Here is a 19,304-nt window from a genome sequence, read left to right as displayed (position 1 = left end):
ACGATGAAATGCTTGGATTGGGAACCCGATGAGTGGGTGTGACTTAACATTAGTGGGTACCTCCTCTGGCTGAAGCCAAGGGTAAAGAGGTTTGGGAACTTTCAAGAGCCACCACAGCTTTGATGGACTCATGAACTTTATCCTGGCTAAGAGACTGGTCCTAGAGTAACCCTGAAGGTCCAGGAAACCAAATTCTCCTTTGTGTTTTGGAGCATTTAGACATGTATATTTAATTCTGGGGGGCAATGAATTGTGTACATTCCTTCTTGTATAAAGAAAAAAATGTTGGAGGGACCCGAAAAGGAACAGTTTGCAAGATATAGAGGATACGAGGGAAGAGCGACATATTAATTAAAGCAGTCCTTCTGAACCACAATATATTTAAAGACTGCCACAATCGCATCAAGTCAGGGACCCAACCAGCGTAAGGGACGCTTGCAGAGCAGCCTTGTGTGTCAAGCCAGGTCCCGAGCCGGTTAGCAGGGGTGAAGCTTGAGGTGTATCTGGAGTGCCAAGCTAGGGACCCAGAAGATAAGTGGGGGGGTGACGCTTGAGGGGATACCAACGCAAACCTTGGAGGAGCTCAAGAGATTCATAGTCAGTGAATCAGTGGGTTTAGTGAGACACCAGGAGCTCAGGATTGAAGAATTACAAGGAGCAGTTGCAGTGGAGCTGAAAGAACTGATACGTTTGCGTTAATAACTGTCAAAGGACTGTTAACATAGGAGGCAGCAATCCTGCGCGGGCAGAAGTGGTGCCTTGCTGGGGCCTTTCCCTGTACGGCTGTTCTCCTATTGAAGTCTTGGAGTCTGCCAATTGAGTTTGCAACTATCTAAGGGTGTCCTGGCCCTAACCCTCTTTCCCCCAAAATATATAAAAAGGACTGTCAAAAGAAGTAAAACCTTTTTTACATCCAAGAAGTGTCTGGCGCCCAATGACTTTCACCATCTTTGCACCCTGTATGCCTCACAACCCACCACATATTGAAGGATGTCAGCTATCCTTGGCCTTGAAGGTTCTCATTAGACCAAAAGAGGTAAAAGACCTTGCTACAAGAGTAATTGTAAGGGTAGCGCTAGGGTAGGATGCTAGGGTAGGATGCTAGGGTAGGATGCTAGATAAATGTTGTTTTTTGCTTCTTCTGTTATCAGTGATTGTTTGTACTGGTTTTCTCATGGTTTCAAAGGCTGGAAGTTCGATTGTTTCCCCCTGCCTCTGGGAGAAGCTTTCAGAGCTTGGAGTGAAAAATAAAAAAAAACTGACTTGAGTACTATGCCCTGGCCAATCCCTAGGGAGGTGCACCCAGAAGGTGTTCTGGGAGGTGGTAAATAGCCTGGAGCCCAGAGGACTATTCTTTTCCTGACTGGAAATTTGTGGGAGCTTCAGGTTGGCTGCTTGACTCTAAAGCACCTATGGACTGAGTTGCTGTTATGCTGCATCTCGACTTTGGCAGGTCTGGAGACCTGGGACTAACCTGGAGCTGAATGTATAATTCTTTACAAGGGGTTAGGTCTGGAAGGAGAGTTTTACTCACTGAACTGTGTCTGGAGGAAACTGGAAAGAGGCATCTGTCCTGGGGTCTTGTAAATGACGACCCTGATTGACCCCCTTTTGACTGTGCAGCATTCTAGAATTCCACTGGTCACCTTTTGATGCATAGTTGTGCAGGGTAACCAGATGCCTCATGGTCCCTAGCTATGTGTCCTTAGACTGTTCTGAAGCCACCCCATGGTCCCCAGCTGTGATGCATTAGACTGCTCTGAAGCCACATCATAATCCCCAGCTGTGAGGCCTTAGACTGTTCTGATGCCATTTCATGGTTTCCAGCTGTTAGGCCTTGGACTGTTCTGAAACAACCTCTTGGTTCCCAGCTATGAGGCTTTAGACTGTTCTGAAGTCACCCCATAGTCCCCATCTGTGAGGCTTTAGACTGTTCTGAAGCCACCTCATGGTCCTCAGCTGTGAGTCCTTAGACTGTTCTGATGCCATTTCATGGTTTCCAGCTGTGAGACCTTGGACTGTTCTGAATCCACTTCATGGTCCCCAGCTGTGAGGCCTTAGATTGTTCTGAATCCACCTCATGGTCCCCAGCTGTGAATGTTCAGACTGTGCTACCTGTAGAAGGAGGAGTGTCCTCTGACTAATGTTTCTGAATGGTTTGGAGTATCACATGCCCCAATCCCTATCATATTACAAATTCTGCAAGCAATAAATTACATAAAGACAAACCCCGTAGAGCAGCCTTTTTTCAACCTTTTTCCCAAAAGAAACCCATGCAATAATTTTCAGGCCTCAGGAAGCCCATGCTAAGAGTAGTCCCTTGGTGGTCATAGGTAAAATGTCCTTTCCATTAGTGGTGGCCAGTGGAAAGAATGCTGCTTACATTGGGGGTCAGAATGCCACCCTTATAATGATGGCTCTAGCTCTGCCGGACCTGCAGCTATGCAGACACCATTACATGGGAGGTCAGCCCACTGCAGCTCAACGAACCCCTAGACATCTCTGGAAGAATCCTAGTGTTTCACAGAACCCTGGTTGAGAATGACTACCCTAAACTGTTTATTGGAACTGGAATGAATGGACTGTTGCTTGGGAGACGGGGGGCCTCTGTACTGTTTGAGAAATAACCAGTACATTGAATGTGTAGTTGCCCCCACACTGAAAGTTGTCTGCTCTCTCTGAAATCGAAGTGGAAGAGTTTACTTGATAAATAAATTAACTACTTTATTAGGGAACATAGTTATGTATAACATATATGTTCAATGTTTTTCTTTCAGAACCTTTGGATGTTTTCCTACCAGGGATTTACTATGTTTGACAAATGTTCTTTTCACAGAAGTCTAATCACAATCCTCCAATTATAAGCCACACATAGACACTTTCCGCATGCTGAAATAACGTTATATATACTTGACTTTTATTGCTTTACAATCACACAATAAATTGTAAGGCCTCCCGTTACCCCTTCACCGGGGTGTTTGTTTCAAATATAATAACACCGTATATTTTATAGCTCAGTCTGAGGTCTCTTATGTAATCTATCTGGTGTTCCTTCAGACATTACACACTTTTCCAGTGAACATGTTACACTGAGGTGAAAACGATTTTATGATTAACAGGAATAAATGTCCCAACTTCAGGTAAAAACTTCTCAACTGCCTTCTGCACTGTTTGTGTTCTGAATAAGTCTAGTTGTGTCAGGACGTTTTTGTTTTTTTGCGCAGCCAAAGTTTGGTCAACTTTATGCTGAGCTCTTTTCGGTAACAGGTCCACTTGTACGCATTTAATACAGAGGAGTGAACAAAGGCTGCATGATTCCAGATTAAAGTGGTTGTAAACCTCTGAAATGAAAAATGAACAAAGTATGTCCCACTATAGCATGTACTTGCCTTGAATCAAAGCACTTAGTATAATTTCTGTCTGCTCTTTCCTTCTTCTACAACCTGCGTACATCACTTATGACATTTCACGCTGACAACACACAATCCCGAGACACCCCCCCCCCCCAACAGGTGATTGACAGCCTCAGCCATGCATGTTTCTTTATGAGCGTTGGGACCCTTGTTCGAACCTACGAATGCTGCTGTGTCTGGCGATATCTCTTCCTGCTGTAGACTACTGGGATCCTGGACAGCTCCCTGGACAATTCCTTGAATCATCTTGCCTTGTCTCAAGCTAATATCTTGCTTTTGCCTCTCCTGCTGCCATCCGTATCTTCACTACCACTCATTACTGACCTTGGCTTGTTCCTCGACTACGCTTCTGCTAAATCCCAACCTGCGACCATTTATTACTGACATTTGGCTTGATCCTCAACTACACTTTTGCTTGATCCCAACCTGGAACCACTTATTACCAACCTTTGGCTTGTTTACGTGACTATGCTTTTGCTTATCCCTACCTGCTATATCTGCTACTGGACCCCGGCTTGCTTACCTCCTGGTGGGGTGATCCTGAGGACTGTGACCTGGTAGTAACATGTAGCAAAGCCCATCATCAGGAGCTCTGGTGAACACAGGTTAGTACCAGGAGCATAATCTACCAGGAAGCAAACAAGGCGTTTGCCTTGGGTGGCATTTTTCAGGGGGGGCAGCACCGCCCCCAGGCAGAAGAGCAAAGGCGGCTCTTTAATTAGGCCTCATAGCTTACTAGCCGCTCAATTGCTATTACAAGCATTGAGAGGGGTGTACCCCCTGCGTTCTGTGGATCTTGGCGTTTTGAATGCTTTTAAGGGCAGAGGAGGGTCTTATAAATCCCAGATCTCTCTATAAAGAGTACCAGTTACATGCCTATTGCTGTCACAAAGATGTTTACATTCCTTGTGACAGCAATAAAAGTGATAAAAAAAAAAAAGGAACAGTGTAAAAATAAAATAAATTTAAAATGTAAAATGTATGTGGTTTGTCGCTGTTTCATGGGCGTGCATAATTTTAGGCTGGGTTCACACTGATGCCGGCTGCGGCTCAAAGCAGGGGTCTGGTATGTCCCTGTTCTCCATTTCAGGGGTGAACCAGGGCCTCATTTTTGCCTAAATTTGGTCCTGAAACTGAGCTAAAGATGCACAGGACTCCTGCGCAAGCCGCTCTGCAGCCGCCATGGAGATATGTGAACCAGTTCCATAGGCAGGCAGTCACAACTCCCGCCCGGAGAAAAGTCCGCTCATTTTGAGTGTGGCTCCAGGTAGCCAGGACCAGCGAAGGAGGCGTCGCTGGCCCTGTCACCTGGTATGGACTTAAAGGGGAGTCCCTACGCCGAAAAAACGGCGTGGGGTCCCCCCTAGATCCATATCAGACCCTTATCCAAGCACGCTACCCGGCCGGCCAGGAAAGGGGGTGGGGATGAGCGCCCCCCCCTACTGAGCCGTACCAGGCTGCGTGCCCTCAACATGGGGGGTGCCTTGGGGAAGGGGGGGCCAAAGCACCTTGTCCCCATGTTGATGAGGACAAGGGCCTCTTCCCGACAACCCTGGCTGCCCCCGCCCATTATGATGTCACAGTCCCAGCATCCTCTGGGACTATGACATCATAATAGGCAGGGACATCATTCCTCCGTGTGTGTGTGGGCGAGTCCGTTCATTTCAAAAGTACTGCGGATAGTCCGGTGGACTTAGTCCACCGAACCTAGTCTGCCGCAAAAGTACCGTGTGTGGGCAGGTAGATCGTTCGGACAGTCTGCCAGACTAAGTCTGCCGGATAGTCTGATACGTGTGTACGCGGCATAAGGAGGGGCTGGCCAATGTAACACACATTATGTATGCATTCAGCTCTCAATGAAGTGGAGAGGGTTACCTGTCCAAAACATCTCCTCCCCCCCAAACATAAAAAATTTTCACTGGGTCATCAGAGGGGAGGGGGAATCGGATAAGTGTACCCCTTATACTTTTGTCTTTAAACACTACTTAAAATAAATGTTTTTTTTTTTTGTTTAATTTGTGTTTATTAAAGAATGAAGTATAAGGAGATAGTGACAGACAGCGTATTGCATACAATATACCATACATAGTGACACCAGAGTTACAGAAGACATAGGACGGGACTTGTAACAGTAAGTCGCTAACAACGCAATACTAAGAGGAAACTTCTGAGGATAAGTGAAGCCCGCCCATGCTGTACGGCAGAAATATTCCCCAACCAAAGATTGGGATAGCAAATGCATAACCATGCAACCCCTGATGTACCATCCAAAGCGCAGTAAACCAAGTCACTAAGAAAAAGAAGAGAGAAGGAAAAGGAAAAAGAAAAAGACTACAGTAAAAGAGGGTAGAGAGGGGGAAGTCAAAGAGAGAAAAGGGAGAAGGGGAGGGAGGAAGGAGGAGAAAAGATAGGGATCTGCCCGGTCCTGTCTCCGACCAAAAAATAAATAACACACAGAAAATCACATGAACTTAACCAGTTTGTGCCATAATTTCCGCATAATCTGAGGTATATTTAAAGGCTACCCAGCAGGACCAAATCCGTTTCCCCAAGTCTGCCTTTCTCCGGAGGGAGTACGTAAGGTCCTCCAGTTGATATGTGCGGTCAACCTCCACAAGCCATTGACGTAGAGATGGGATCGTGGGTTGCTTCCAATGACGTGGAATAAGCGCTTTTGCAGCGTTAAGCAAGTGTGGGGTCACAGACTTTTTATAGGGTCCTGCTGGGGAGCCTGTGCAGTGAAACAGTATGACCCATGGATCATTTGGAATCTCATAACCCAGAATAATTTTCAACCAATATAAAATTGTTAACCAGTAAGGCCTGATAAAGGGGCAGTACCACCAAATATGGGCGTGTGAGGCACATTCTCCACATCCTCTCCAACAGAGAGGTGATGTTTGCGGGAAGAGTTTATGTAGGATAACCGGGGTATAATGCCATCTCGTCAACAACTTATAGTTCACTTCTGCCGTCCTAGAAGCCGTAGAAGATAAGTGAGCCATGGACAATATAGTAGATTTTTGTGCCTCCAAAACCGTGCTGTGCAGATCTTGCTCCCAATTGGACAAAAAGGTGGGGTTGCCTTTAATCAAAAGAAGCTGTAGGGTGTGATAAAAAAAGGACAAGGGCCGCTCCATCGGTTGGTCTTTTAGAAAAGCAGATTCAATTGGTGTTAGGTCAGCTAGGGAGCGAAGAGGCTTCGGGAGGGAGTGTACAAAGTCCACCAGTTGCCGGTAAGTCCAGTGATCCATGGGAGTCACCTGCAAAGGGGGTATAAGGTGAGACAAGGGTGAAATGCCAGCTTGATTGGCGACATGGTGTAACAGGGGTGAATTGTCCAGTTTCCAAGAATATATTCTAGGGTCAATGTTTCCCGGAGGGAAGTAATTATGGCCGGTCAAAGGCATGATGGGGGAGTTGGAAAGCCACTTGTGTTTTTTACATATCAAGTCCCAGTTCTGTAGGGTAGAGTGGGTGAGGAGGGAGGTGTTGGGTGCCCGCGACCTATATTTCCGAGGGATCCAAATTTGGGTGTATAGATCTGTGCCGCTGAGTGCCTGGTCAAGGGCAACCCAAAGTTTTGAGTGTTTGTGGTATTTCCAATCCGATATCCTGCATAGGACAGCTGCCAAAAAATACAGTTTAATGTTCGGTAGAGCCAAACCCCCCAGCCGTTTGGGCCTAAATAAGAGGGCTCTGGACAATCTCGGACGCCTTCTGTTCCAAACGTATTTGACAATCAGGGACTCCATAAGCGCGAAAAAACTCGCCGGGATACCCACTGGGACCATCTGGAGGAGGAACAACACCCTGGGCAGGACATTCATCTTAATCACCCCGATCTTACCTAGCCACAAATGAGCAACCTGGGACCAGCGTCGTAGATCTGATCTAATGGCGTTAATAAGGGGAAGGTAATTAGCACTAAAAAGGGCCTGGGGCTTGGATGTGAGATATATGCCTAAATACTTCATTTTGTGGGCTTGCCATTTAAATGGGAAGGAGGCTTTGAGAAGATGAACAATTTCCACGGGGACGGTGACATTTAAAATTTCCGATTTGGACATGTTAATTTTAAAATTAGATATAAGGCCGAATTGTGAGAAGGCAGACATCAAATTAGGGAGGGTAATCAGGGGTTGTTGGATGTAAAACAGAATGTCATCTGCTACTTAAAATAAATGTTATACTTATGTTAGCCAAGAATGTTTGTGTCTAATTTGCTTGCAATGTTTATGTGCAAAAGTCTAAGCCCTTGTACACACGGTCGGACATTCCGACAACCAAATCCGTCGGATTTTGTCCATCGGATTTTGGCCGACGGATTTTGTCCGAAACTGTTGTATACACACGGTCGGACGAAGCTGTCGGAAAATCCGATCGTTCATAACATGATGACGTTATTTCGTTACGACGGGACTACGTTCAGGCTAGTAGCCAACAGCTTTGATGTAGGAATTTGTAGCATGCGTGGCACTTTGTCCGATCGGAATTCTCTACACATGATCGGAGTATGTCCAATCATAGCATTTTGTCAGAAAATTTTACCAACAAGTTGGAAAACTTGGTCCGTCGGATACTCCGACGGAAACAGTCCGATGGAGACCACACACAGTCGGAATATCCGACAAAACGGTCCGATCAGACAAATTCCGTCGGAATCTCCGACCATGTGTACAAGGGCATAGGCATGTCTCAAACCATAACATACACAACTCATGAACTTACAAAGTTCAACGTTGAAAAAGTGAAGGCAATATCAGACATTAGTATGTCAAAACAGTGTTGATATTGCCTTCATCAGATGGGGTGATATCACCCCTGTAAAAGCCAAGTTTTGAAGATGCACACAAATTGGGAGTCAAAATGTGGATTTCCCTCCTGATCCCATGCCGAATGTCAATATATGCTAGCTCCCATCATGGTGGATCTATCAACGTATTTCGGGTGCAAACCCTTCCTCTCATCTACTTTAGTTTGTGAGGAAGGAATTGCACCCCCAAAACACGTACCTTGATATCCCATGATGTCAGATAGCACATGTTGACACACTGTGTGCATCTTCAAAATTTGGCTTTTAAATTACGTTAAAACTTGAACTAAAAGAAAAAAAGTCTACGACAAAACGGTACAATTTTTGTGTGTTTTAGATTCTGCCTAAAACATCAATGATGTTCTTCATTTTTTTGTTGAACATCATTGTTGTTTTCCTTTTTTCATTGATTGCACACCATGATCTCCCCGATGAGGACGTGTGCAATGACACTTGTGAAATGATATTCTTCTTCCACAACATCCACATTACCTAAAAAAAAAAAAAAAAAAAAAACTTGTTTTATAAATATGCAGGCATACAACTATTACCTGAAGCTGTGGTCTCAGACACTCAACTGTTGTGGTCACTATTTCAACCACGTCATGAACCTCTCCTCCCTCCACATCCTCAGGTTGTGGTGTGGTGACTTCCCCTTCTTTAGGAGGTTGGGGGTCCCTGAAGTCCTCTGATGTCCCGAGTCTTTTCTCCCCTATGTGAATAAAAAAAAAAAGGTATACTTAGCACACAGATATTTGAGGCAAGAAATAGGAATATGAAACATTGCTTGAAGTGTCGTACAAATGTTTGTTTTGGCAAAGTTCCAAGCTGAAGACATGCTTTTTTCCCTTTCTTCAAGTTGGAATACTTACCTTTTTTGGTAAAGGAGGCACCCCTAGTATCCACTGGAGCACCTGTGTGTTCTTGTATCCAACACTAGTGCTCCTGCGTCCAGATATGTAAACAGCTGCTGAGTGTCCTCTCCTTACATTGAATAATCAAGTTTGCATTTCATTCTGGTTACAAACCCATCTAGACAACAAACTTTTTTAATACAAATAGGCCTGAACAAATGTAGTTAACCTGCACCTGCAAAAAACATAGTATTAGTGAGCAAACAAACAATGTTTACTACGAGCAATTACTATGCCCATGAACCTGAAACTTGCCATTTTAAACTGTACAACAGTAAAGAAAATCACATGGAGCAGCACAAAAGTAATAATAATAACAGGAACACACAACAAAATACTTACTTTTTTGCAGCACTATCTTGATTCTTCTGTACCGATCCTGCTCCCTCAATTTGAGGTCTGACCATCGTTTCCTCAGTTGCTCCTTGGATTGCCGTATCCCAAAATTCTTCTGCAGACTTTTCACAACTTTAGTCATGATTTTGCCCTTTCTCACATTTGGCTTTCTGTACTGTCCATATTTCCCGTCATAGTTGGCCCTCCTCAAGATGTCCACCATCTCACTAAAGGACATAGTTGATGCCTTAAATCTCCTGGATCATGACGTTTGTGGCTCCGGGCTTTCATCGTTGCTGCTCTCCTCTGCATGCACCTGCTCTCTGTCTCTGCCATGAGGTCTCCCACTGCGCTGAAAGAGAAGGGGCGGGGAATATACTAGAAAGAAGGTCAGGGGCGGGCTGAGTTTCACGCATGAGCAGTGTATATAAAGCGTAACATGCGTGCATCGTACATACGATCTGTGAGTAGAGGATGGAGTAGTGGAAGCGCCGATCGTGCTAACGAAGGTACAATTTTAACTTGGGGCATCAGTGGCCTATACTGCTTATAGATTGAGGCCTATAATGGGACAAGATTAGGAGAGTTTAGACATTAAGGTTTGTCTTGTGTTGTGACTTGCAGAGAAAATGGATAGATTCAATGATCATTACTTTATTGATAAATAGAGAGCTGCCCTGTCTGTGGCAGGTGAAACACCCTTTTTATAATAATAAAATAAAGAGGAAGGCAGCGCTGGATCAATTGCGGGAATTGATGAAGCCGATGATTCCCACGGCAACCCCCTATTTGAAGTGCAAAATTGATGACCTGAGGAGCACATATAATAGGGAGCGCAAGAAGGTACAGGATCATGAGATCAGGAGCAGTAGCAGATGACCTTTATGCCCCCAGGCTGTGGTACTACGACAGACTGCGGTTTTTGTCAGACCAGACTGAAATCAGGCCATCACTCTAAACCCTTCTTTCCACTCTTTCTTCCACCTCAGATGAGGCTCCAGAAGTCCAACCTGGGCCTTCCAGAAAGGCCCAGGAAGATGTGGAGGAGCCCAGCTTGAGCCAGGTATAGCATTGTTCAACATATTGCTTGCCAAAAAAAGAATGATGTTAACTAGATGTTATCATTGATCACTAATTTCAGAATTAACAAAGTGGTTAACATATCAATAGACAGTAGTAGCCAAAAATTAGTGGGACAAGAATGACAAATGCTGGGGTCAGAAGGATAGTCTTTTCTATTTGTTAACATTCAATTTGCAACAGTCATGAGCTCTAAATTGTGTGTGATTGATGACCAAAAACCTAAAACTCATACTTGCCAAAAGTCCAGATTTTCCCGGGACAATCCCGATTTTGGGACCCTCGCCGCGATTGCAGATCGTCCCGATTAAATTCCCGGGATTTTGCTTTTTGTCCTGGGAAAATCGGGAATGTTTTAGCAAAAACAGCCAGTGGGCTACAAAAAGATGGCCACCGTTGCTGCCATGAGGACTAATTCCCTTGTGTTTAGTGGAGAGGAGAGGGGCCTCCCCTCTCCACTGAACACATGAGAAACCTATGCAGAAGCTCACTGTGCAGCTCCGTCACTCATACAGCTGTTGGCTGGGCTTTACCGCACATGCACGACTTCACTGCCCGTAATCTCGCATGCACGGGAGCTATACGCAGTCCAGGAAAATGATGGTCTTAGGCAGGCGGGCAGAGGCGGGGAGATGGTTAGAATGTCAGCACCAGCCCACAAACCATGTCCATGGTCAAGAACAATTATGGACTTGAGCGGGTGGGCAGAGGCGGAGAGTTGGTGGGAGGGGCTGCATTTGATGGGCAAAGTGGCAGATGGGCACAGTGGCTGCATTTGATGGGAAAAGTGGCAGATGGGCACAGTGGATGCATTTGATGGGCAACGTAGCAGATGGGTACAGTGGCTGCGTTTGATGGGCAAAGTGGCAGATGGGCACAGAGGCTGCATTTGATGGGAAAAGTGGCAGATGGGCACAGTGGATGTGTTTGATGGGCAATGTGGCAGATGGGCACAGTGGCTGCGTTTAATGGGCAAAGTGGCAGATGGGCACAGTGAATGCATTTGATGGGCACATTGGCTGCGTTTGATGGGCACAGTGGCTGTGTTTGATGGGCACAGTGGATGCGTTTGATGGCAGAAGAATGTACATAGACAGTGCTAAGGAGGACTGATGGGGACGCCACATGTAAGGAGGAGTGATGGGAACACTACATGTAAGGAGGACTGATGGGGAAACCACATTTAAGGAGGACTGATGGGGACACCAGATGAAGGGAGGACTGATGGGGACGCCACATGTAAGGAGGGCTGATGGGAACACCACATGTAAGGAGGACTGATGGGGACACCAGATGAAAGGAGGACTGATGGGGACACCACATGTAAGAAGGACTGATGGGGACACCACATGTAAGAAGGACTGATGAGGAAACCACATGTAAGGAGGACTGATGGGGACACAGATGTAAGGAGGACTGATGGGGACACCACATGTATGGAGGACTGATGGGGAGACAGATGTAAGGAGGACTGATGGGGACACCAGATGTAAGGAGGACTCTGCTGATGGGGACACAGATGTAAGGAGGGCTCCGCTGATGGGGACAACAGATGTAAGGAGGGACTCCGATGATGGGAAACACAGATGTAAGGAGGGCTCCGCCGATGGGGACACCAGATGCAAGGAGGGGCTCCGCTGCTGGGGACACAGATGTAAGGAGGGGCTCTGCTGATGGGGACAGAGATGTAAGGAGGACTCTGCTGCTGGGAACACAGATGTAAGGAGGGGCTCTGCTGCTGGGGACACAGATGTGAGGAAGGCTCCACTGATGGGGACACCAGATGTAAGGAGGACTGATGGGGACACCACGGGCATTTAAGGAAGACTGATGGGGACAACAGATGTAAGGAGGACTGATGGGGACACCATATGTAAGGAGGACTGATGGGGACACCACATGTACGGAGGACTGATGGAGATACCACATGTAAGGAGGACTGATGGGGACACCAGATGTAAGGAGGTCTGATGGGGACACCAGATGTAAGGGGGACTCTGCTGATGGGGACACCTGATATAAGGAGGACTCTGCTGATGGGGACACAGATGTAAAGAGGGCTCCGCTGATGGGGACACCAGATGTAAGGAGGGACTCCTCTGATGGGAACACAAATGTAAGGAGGACTCCGCCGATGGGGACACCAGATGTATGGAGGAACTCCGCTGCTAGGGACACAGCTGTAAGGAGGGGCTCTGCCGATGAGAACACAGATGTAAGGAGGGCTCCGCTGATGGAGACACCAGATGTAAGGATGGACTCCGCTGCTGGTGACACAGATGTAAGGAGGGGCTCTGCTGATGGAGACATAGATGTAAGGAGGACTCCACTGCTGGGAACACAGATGTAAGGAGGGGCTTCGCTGCTGGGGACACAGATGTGAGGAAGGCTCCACTGATGGGGGCACCTGATGCAAGAATGGACTCTGCTGGGGGAACCTGATGTAAGGACGGACTCTGCTGGGGGCAACTGATGTAAGGACGGACTCTGCTGGGGGCACCTGATGTAAGGCCGGACTCTGCTGGGGGCATCAGATGTAAGGCTGGACTCTGCTGGGGGCACCTGATGTAAGGCCGGACTCTGCTGGGGGCACCAGATGTAAGGCCGGACTCTGCTGGGGGCACCAGATGTAAGGCCGGACTCTGCTGGGGGCACCAGATGTAAGGCCGGACTCTGCTGGGGGCACCTGATGTAAGGCCAGACTCTGCTGGGGGCACCTGATGTAAGGCCGGACTCTGCTGGGGGCACCTGATGTAAGGCCGGACTCTGCTGAGGCACCTGATGTAAGGACAGACTCTGCTGGGGCACCTGATGTAAGGACAGACTCCGCTGAGGCCACCTGATGTAAGGACAGACTCCGCTGAGGCCACCTGATGTAAGGACGGACTCTGCTGGGGGCACCTGATGGCATTTGGTGACAGGCAACGGTGGCAGGTGACACGCTCAGGGCTCCCACTGATTCTACATTATGGTGAGTTGAATGATTTAATTTTATATTACAATGTAATAATAGAAATAATGTGCTTCACTTCTATCATCCTGACACCATAACAACCATGGTGTGGGGATTGAATTGCTAACATCACTAGCCTGACCGACCGTATTGTGCTTCCTATTAAATGGACTCCTCAGGATACCAATTTTACCTGTCAAATAATTGATGTCTGCCCTGGGGTACAAAGGCTTTGCCAATTTCAACAGTTTATCCACCATTGCCTTCCTCTTTATTTTGTTATGACCCCTAATAAATGTCTAGATTTTTTCACAAATACTTGGCTATGTGTCTTAGTTCAAAAGGGACAGTTTGTTTGTAAGTAGGCAGGTACATTTTAAAAAGACAATGTCAAATTAACAAGGGACACCAACACCAACCAATCTCCTTGAGCTTAAAAAATATAAGATAATAATGGTGTTGTGGTAACTTGACACACAAAACGAAAAAAAATATTATGGAGATCACTATACAAAAAAAGGAAAAAAAAAAGGAGATCACTACAAAAAAAAATAGAAACATTATTCTGGCAAAAAAAAACAATTAAACGTTATTCAGGAGATCACAAGAAATAATAAAGAAATCATTTTGTCAGAACTCTGCGTGAATATCAGCAGCAAAACAACTTCATTATTCTAGCATTCTAAAGAAGAAGGGAATGCGCTGCATTAAAAGATTAAAAAATGTGCAGCTTGATGAATGTGCTATCTCCATTATGAACACTAGTTTTACCAGACCGAGCGCTTCCATCTTGTAACTGATCCAGAGCATGCGTGGAATTTGTTGTGTCGGAATTGTCTACACGCACTCGGAATTTACGACAACGGATTTTGTTGTTAGAAAATTTGAGATCCAGCTCTCAAATATCTGTTGTCGGAAATTCCGACTGGAAATGTCCGATGGAGCCTACACACAGTCGGAACTTCCAAGAATAAGCTCACATCGAACATTTGTTTTCGGAAATTCCGTTCGTGTGTACGTGGCATAATATCCCTTTCACACTAAGCCACAGGCAGCGTTAGCGGTAAAACGCTACTAGTTTTAGCAGCGCTTTACCAACGTTTTAGCAGCGCTATTCAGACACTAGTGGGACACTTTTAATCCCCACTAGCATCCGAAGAAAGGGTTAAATGCGCCCGTGTAGCGCCGCTGCTGAAATGATTTACAGGCGCTTCGGCAGTGGTGTCCATTTATTTCAATTGGCAGGGGCGCCAAAGATGCTGCTTGCAGGACTTTTTTTTAACATCCTGCCCCAGGCTTTCAAACTGCGGCTGCAGGGGAGGCATTTTTCAGGAGCTTTACAGGCACTATTTTTATCCCTTTTAGAGCCTGAAAAGCGACTAAAGCACAATCACTAGGCAGCATAAAGCATGGCCTGCCTATGATACAAGCAAATACAGCTTCCCCAAGGACATATATCATTACAAACTACACATGCACATATGGCTATGTGATCATATATCCAAAACAACATGTTCAAGAGAACCAGTCATGACTTAGCTTATGCAACATTAAAAATATTCATTTTTAAACATTTATTACTGTACAGGCTTACCTAAAAAGATTTATATTTGTCCCCTTTTCGGCATGACACAGAGGTCAGTGTGTCTTTTCACACATTCGCACAGCCAGTTCAGAAGAGGGGCCCGGGCACCCGCTGAGCAGAAGATCAGGCTGTACTGTCTTGTTGCAGACACTGATCCTCTTCTGCCTCACCTTGCAGCACTGCCAGCTTCTCCTCTTCTTTCTCCGTCTGTCTGCACTGCATGGGTATTGGTTCCAGCACATGCGCCCCATCCATCTGCTGTCCGGTCCCTTCTGTGTGCCCCTTTCCCACGTAGCGCTGCCAGCTTCCCTCCTCTCCTCTTCTGCTAGCAGCTGCCGTGGGCACACAGGAGGGTGTTTCAGGATGGAGAGTGGTGAAAGGCCAGTAATAATTTAATACCGGCCCCTTCCATTTCTTGATAGTCACCAATCACTCATGTGTCCATTCTTTATTGAAGCATAGTAAACTGTGTTTACTATGTTTCAGTTTGTGAATGCGCAAGGAAGCCTCGGAGTGCTTACTATTCATTCATCTGTGCAGCTGAGGCTACAGAGAATGGGACTGATAAATCTATGTCCTCGGTCACTTTTGGCCAGGGGAAGGGGGCCCTGACAGGTAGGCTGTAGGGAGCCCTGTGATTTCTAACAGCAGCCCTGCTCACTGGTACTGAGTGTACCTAACCATATCAAATCACACAGCCCTTTAGAAGGTTATAAACAACTCATGCACTCCTAATATACAGTATGTATTTTTTGCAATTTAGCCTCAGAGTGCATCTTATCTTAACACATTTGAACAGAAAGGGGTTGATTTACTAAAACTGGAGTGCAAACTCTGGTGCAGTTGTACATAGAAACCAATCAGCTTCCAGTGGGTGAAAGCTTAAATTGAACAAGCTGAAGTTAGAAGCCGATTGGTTACCATGCACAGCTGCGCTAGTGTTTATGTTGCCTACAAGAGACATACAGATTAAATTATTAAACACTCTTGCGTGATCTTAATCCCATCATGTAAATGCAAAAAACACATATACGATATTACCAAAATTCTGGAAGAATGGTCAAACATTCCCATAGACACACTGCTAAACCTTGTGAACAGCCTTCCCAGAATAGTTGAAGCTGTTATAGCTGCAAAGGGTGGGCCAACTCAATATTGAACCCTACGGACTAAGACTGGGATGTCATTAAAGTTCATGTGCGATGTAAAGGAATGGCGTCCCAATACTTTTGATAATATAGCGCGTGCAGTGTTCCGTTTCTTAATCTGCGCTGCCATCTTGTGGACAATTTGGAAAATCGCAAGCACTTTTTTTTTTATCCCCTTCCTTATTCATTTCTGTTTGATGTTTCTCTCTCGCCTACATGCAATGACTAATGCCTCAGCTAAATACAATTTTAATTGCTGCCTAGGAAAAGATTTCACTCTAGGTTGACAAACTACTTAATTTTCAATATACTAATTGCAATGAAGGTCATATTGACATTTTTTTTATATAGACACACATTCAAGACAAAAGTACAGTTGATAAAACTTAATAAAGTATGAAATGGGGTAAACTCAGGGGGAGATTTACTAAAATTGGTGCACACAGAACCTGGTGTAGCTGTGCATAGTAACCAATCAGCTTTCAGATTTTTTTGTCAGAGGTTAATTGAACAAGCTGAAGTTAGAAGCTGATTGGGTATTAGGCATGGTCAGAATCTGAGTGCTCTGGTTTTAGTAAATCCCCCCCCCCCCCCCCCCCCCCCTTGGTGCTATCCTCAGGCTCAGTGATGAGCATCTATAAACATCAAGATTGCTTCTTATTGCTGGCAGTGGATGTACAATGGTTTATTGTGCAATCTGCAACAGAACCAAGTGGCAATCATTTGTTTAACATCATGTGTTCACCACTTCAGACTCTTAGCTGAATCATAGAACAGCAGCAGTAGTTTTCACAATGATACTTGGCATTTAGAACAAGTTAGGAAACAAAAACTTTCCTAAAACATGTTAAAAAAAATGAAAAAGAACCCTCCAGATTAAAGCACAATGTTATATCTGTAAAAGTATAAACACACAAAAAACTGTGTGCAGCAACCCATGTTCTGGACACAAGGAAATACAAAAATAATCAATCAAAAAGGTGTGCATAACCGATATCTTTGTAGTGATCAATACAAAGTTATATCTGTACAAAAAAATAAAAATTATTCATATTAAACCTTAATAAGCATTCTCCATCACATAAATGGTGAAACAACAATTGCATACAGGCATACCCCACTTTTAAGTACACAATGGGGTTTATTTACTAAAGCTAGAAAGTGCAAAATCAGGCTCACTTCTGCATAGAAATCAATCAGCTTCTAACCCCAGCTTGTTGAATTAAGCTTTGGTAATAAAACATGGAAGCTCATTGGTTTCTGTACAGGCGTGAGCCTGATTTTGCACTTTCTAGCTTTAGTAAATAAACCCCATTGCGTACTTAAAAGTGGGGTATGCCTGTAATAGATTTGTTCATAACAAAAAGCGTTAGCTTCAAAGAAAAATATATAAAGGTCCAAATGTGCAATTTTAAAAATTATGAGAATCTACGTGTAAGAATCTCAAAAAACACCTCACAGACAAGTGTGCCAGTTCCCTCACCAAACGGTAATGATTTCCAAATGATAAGAGATCAACAGCGCAGAAATCAGCCCAATGGAGGGGGGGGGGGCGCACCCCTCAGGGAACCATCTCCTCCACAGTCCTTCACTGGGGATCTAAAAGCAGCACCTCAGAGAAATAATGGGGAGGAGAAAGAACAAGGGACCAGAGAGTAGTAAGCTAAAACCACATTTATTAAAAGCACAGGTAAAACACCCCACACCAGGGATCAACCGCAGATCAGAGGAGACATCTTCAGGGGATGTCTTTATCCCCTGAAGACATCTGTTGCAGCAGATAAAACAAGTGTAGGCGAGGCCAGTGGCTTATGATGCTGTAAACCCGCTGTAGATCCCTGGTGTGGGGGGTTTGTTTTGTGTGTGTTACTCTGTAACATTTGTCAGTATATCTCCTTTTAATGAATATGGTTTTAGCATACTACTTTATGGTCCTTTGTTCTTTCTCCTGCCCATTATTTCTCTGAGGTGCTGCCTTTGGATAACCAGTGAAAGACCATGGGAGGTGGTGGAGTCTGTGGTACCCTGAGTGGTGGGATGTGTGGTGGTGTCACAAGTGATGGCTCCAACGGATCATTTTTCTGAAATGTTACCCATTTTTATATGCACAGATCTATTATGTGATTGTTGTTTCACCACTAAAGTGATACACATTGTTTATTAAGGTTTAATAAGATTTTTTTTTTTTTTTTTAACATATATAACTTATAACTTGTATATACTTATGTATTGATCACTACAGAGATATTGGTTCTGTGCACCTTTTATATTACTTTAATCTGTAGCGATTCAAACAGAGATATTGGTTCTGTGCATATTTTATATTACTTTAATCTGTAGCGATTCAACAATCTGTAACAAGCACTTCAATGACTATTCCTTTCAGGCCCGCTATTTCTTTCAGAAGATATTAAGAAACCAAAGTAAGAGGAGAGTGGCCTGGATTGTGCATGAAGGTGTTTTAATACAAAAATATAAAAACAGCAAATGCTTTTTATACTAAAGATAAAGGAAGCCAGCCTCGGGTGCAGTGAGTGGATAAGCAGATGACTGGCTACCCAGTGTGCTGAATAAAGCTGCAGTGAATCTAATCCTGGCCATACACTATACGAAAAATCGGGCGAAATTCGGTCATTAGACCGTTCGTTCGTTCGTTTTTTTCGGCCAGTTAATGGGCACAAAATCGATAATCGTTTGGACGTTTTTGAGCCGAAAAAATGAAGGACAAGTTTGGAAATGTTCTGCCGAACGAACGATAAATTGAAAGGTTAATGTTTCCCGTCCGACCTGTCAGCACTAGGTATATGTAAAAAAACAAACATAAAATGTATTTATTTATGTCCACTGAAGGATTTATCAGTCATTACATGATGGCACCATCGTTTGCGCTCGCAGCCAAACGTACACTTTTCAAAATCGGGTTCGCCCGATTTTTTGTATAGTGTATGGCCAGCATTAGCCCAACAGCACTAGATCCCGGTAAGTATCCAGCCTCAACCTGGGGAGACAACCTCACACCTGGATTAGGTTAATGAAGAGGAAACTGCCAGAATTAAAGT

Source organism: Lithobates pipiens, unplaced genomic scaffold, assembly GCF_037356315.1.
Source record: "Lithobates pipiens isolate NorthernLeopardFrog02 unplaced genomic scaffold, aLitPip1_a1.2 Scaffold_28, whole genome shotgun sequence".
Classification (NCBI taxonomy): domain Eukaryota; kingdom Metazoa; phylum Chordata; class Amphibia; order Anura; family Ranidae; genus Lithobates; species Lithobates pipiens.
The sequence above is the reverse complement of the archived record's forward strand: the minus strand, read 5'-3'. Positions refer to the sequence as shown.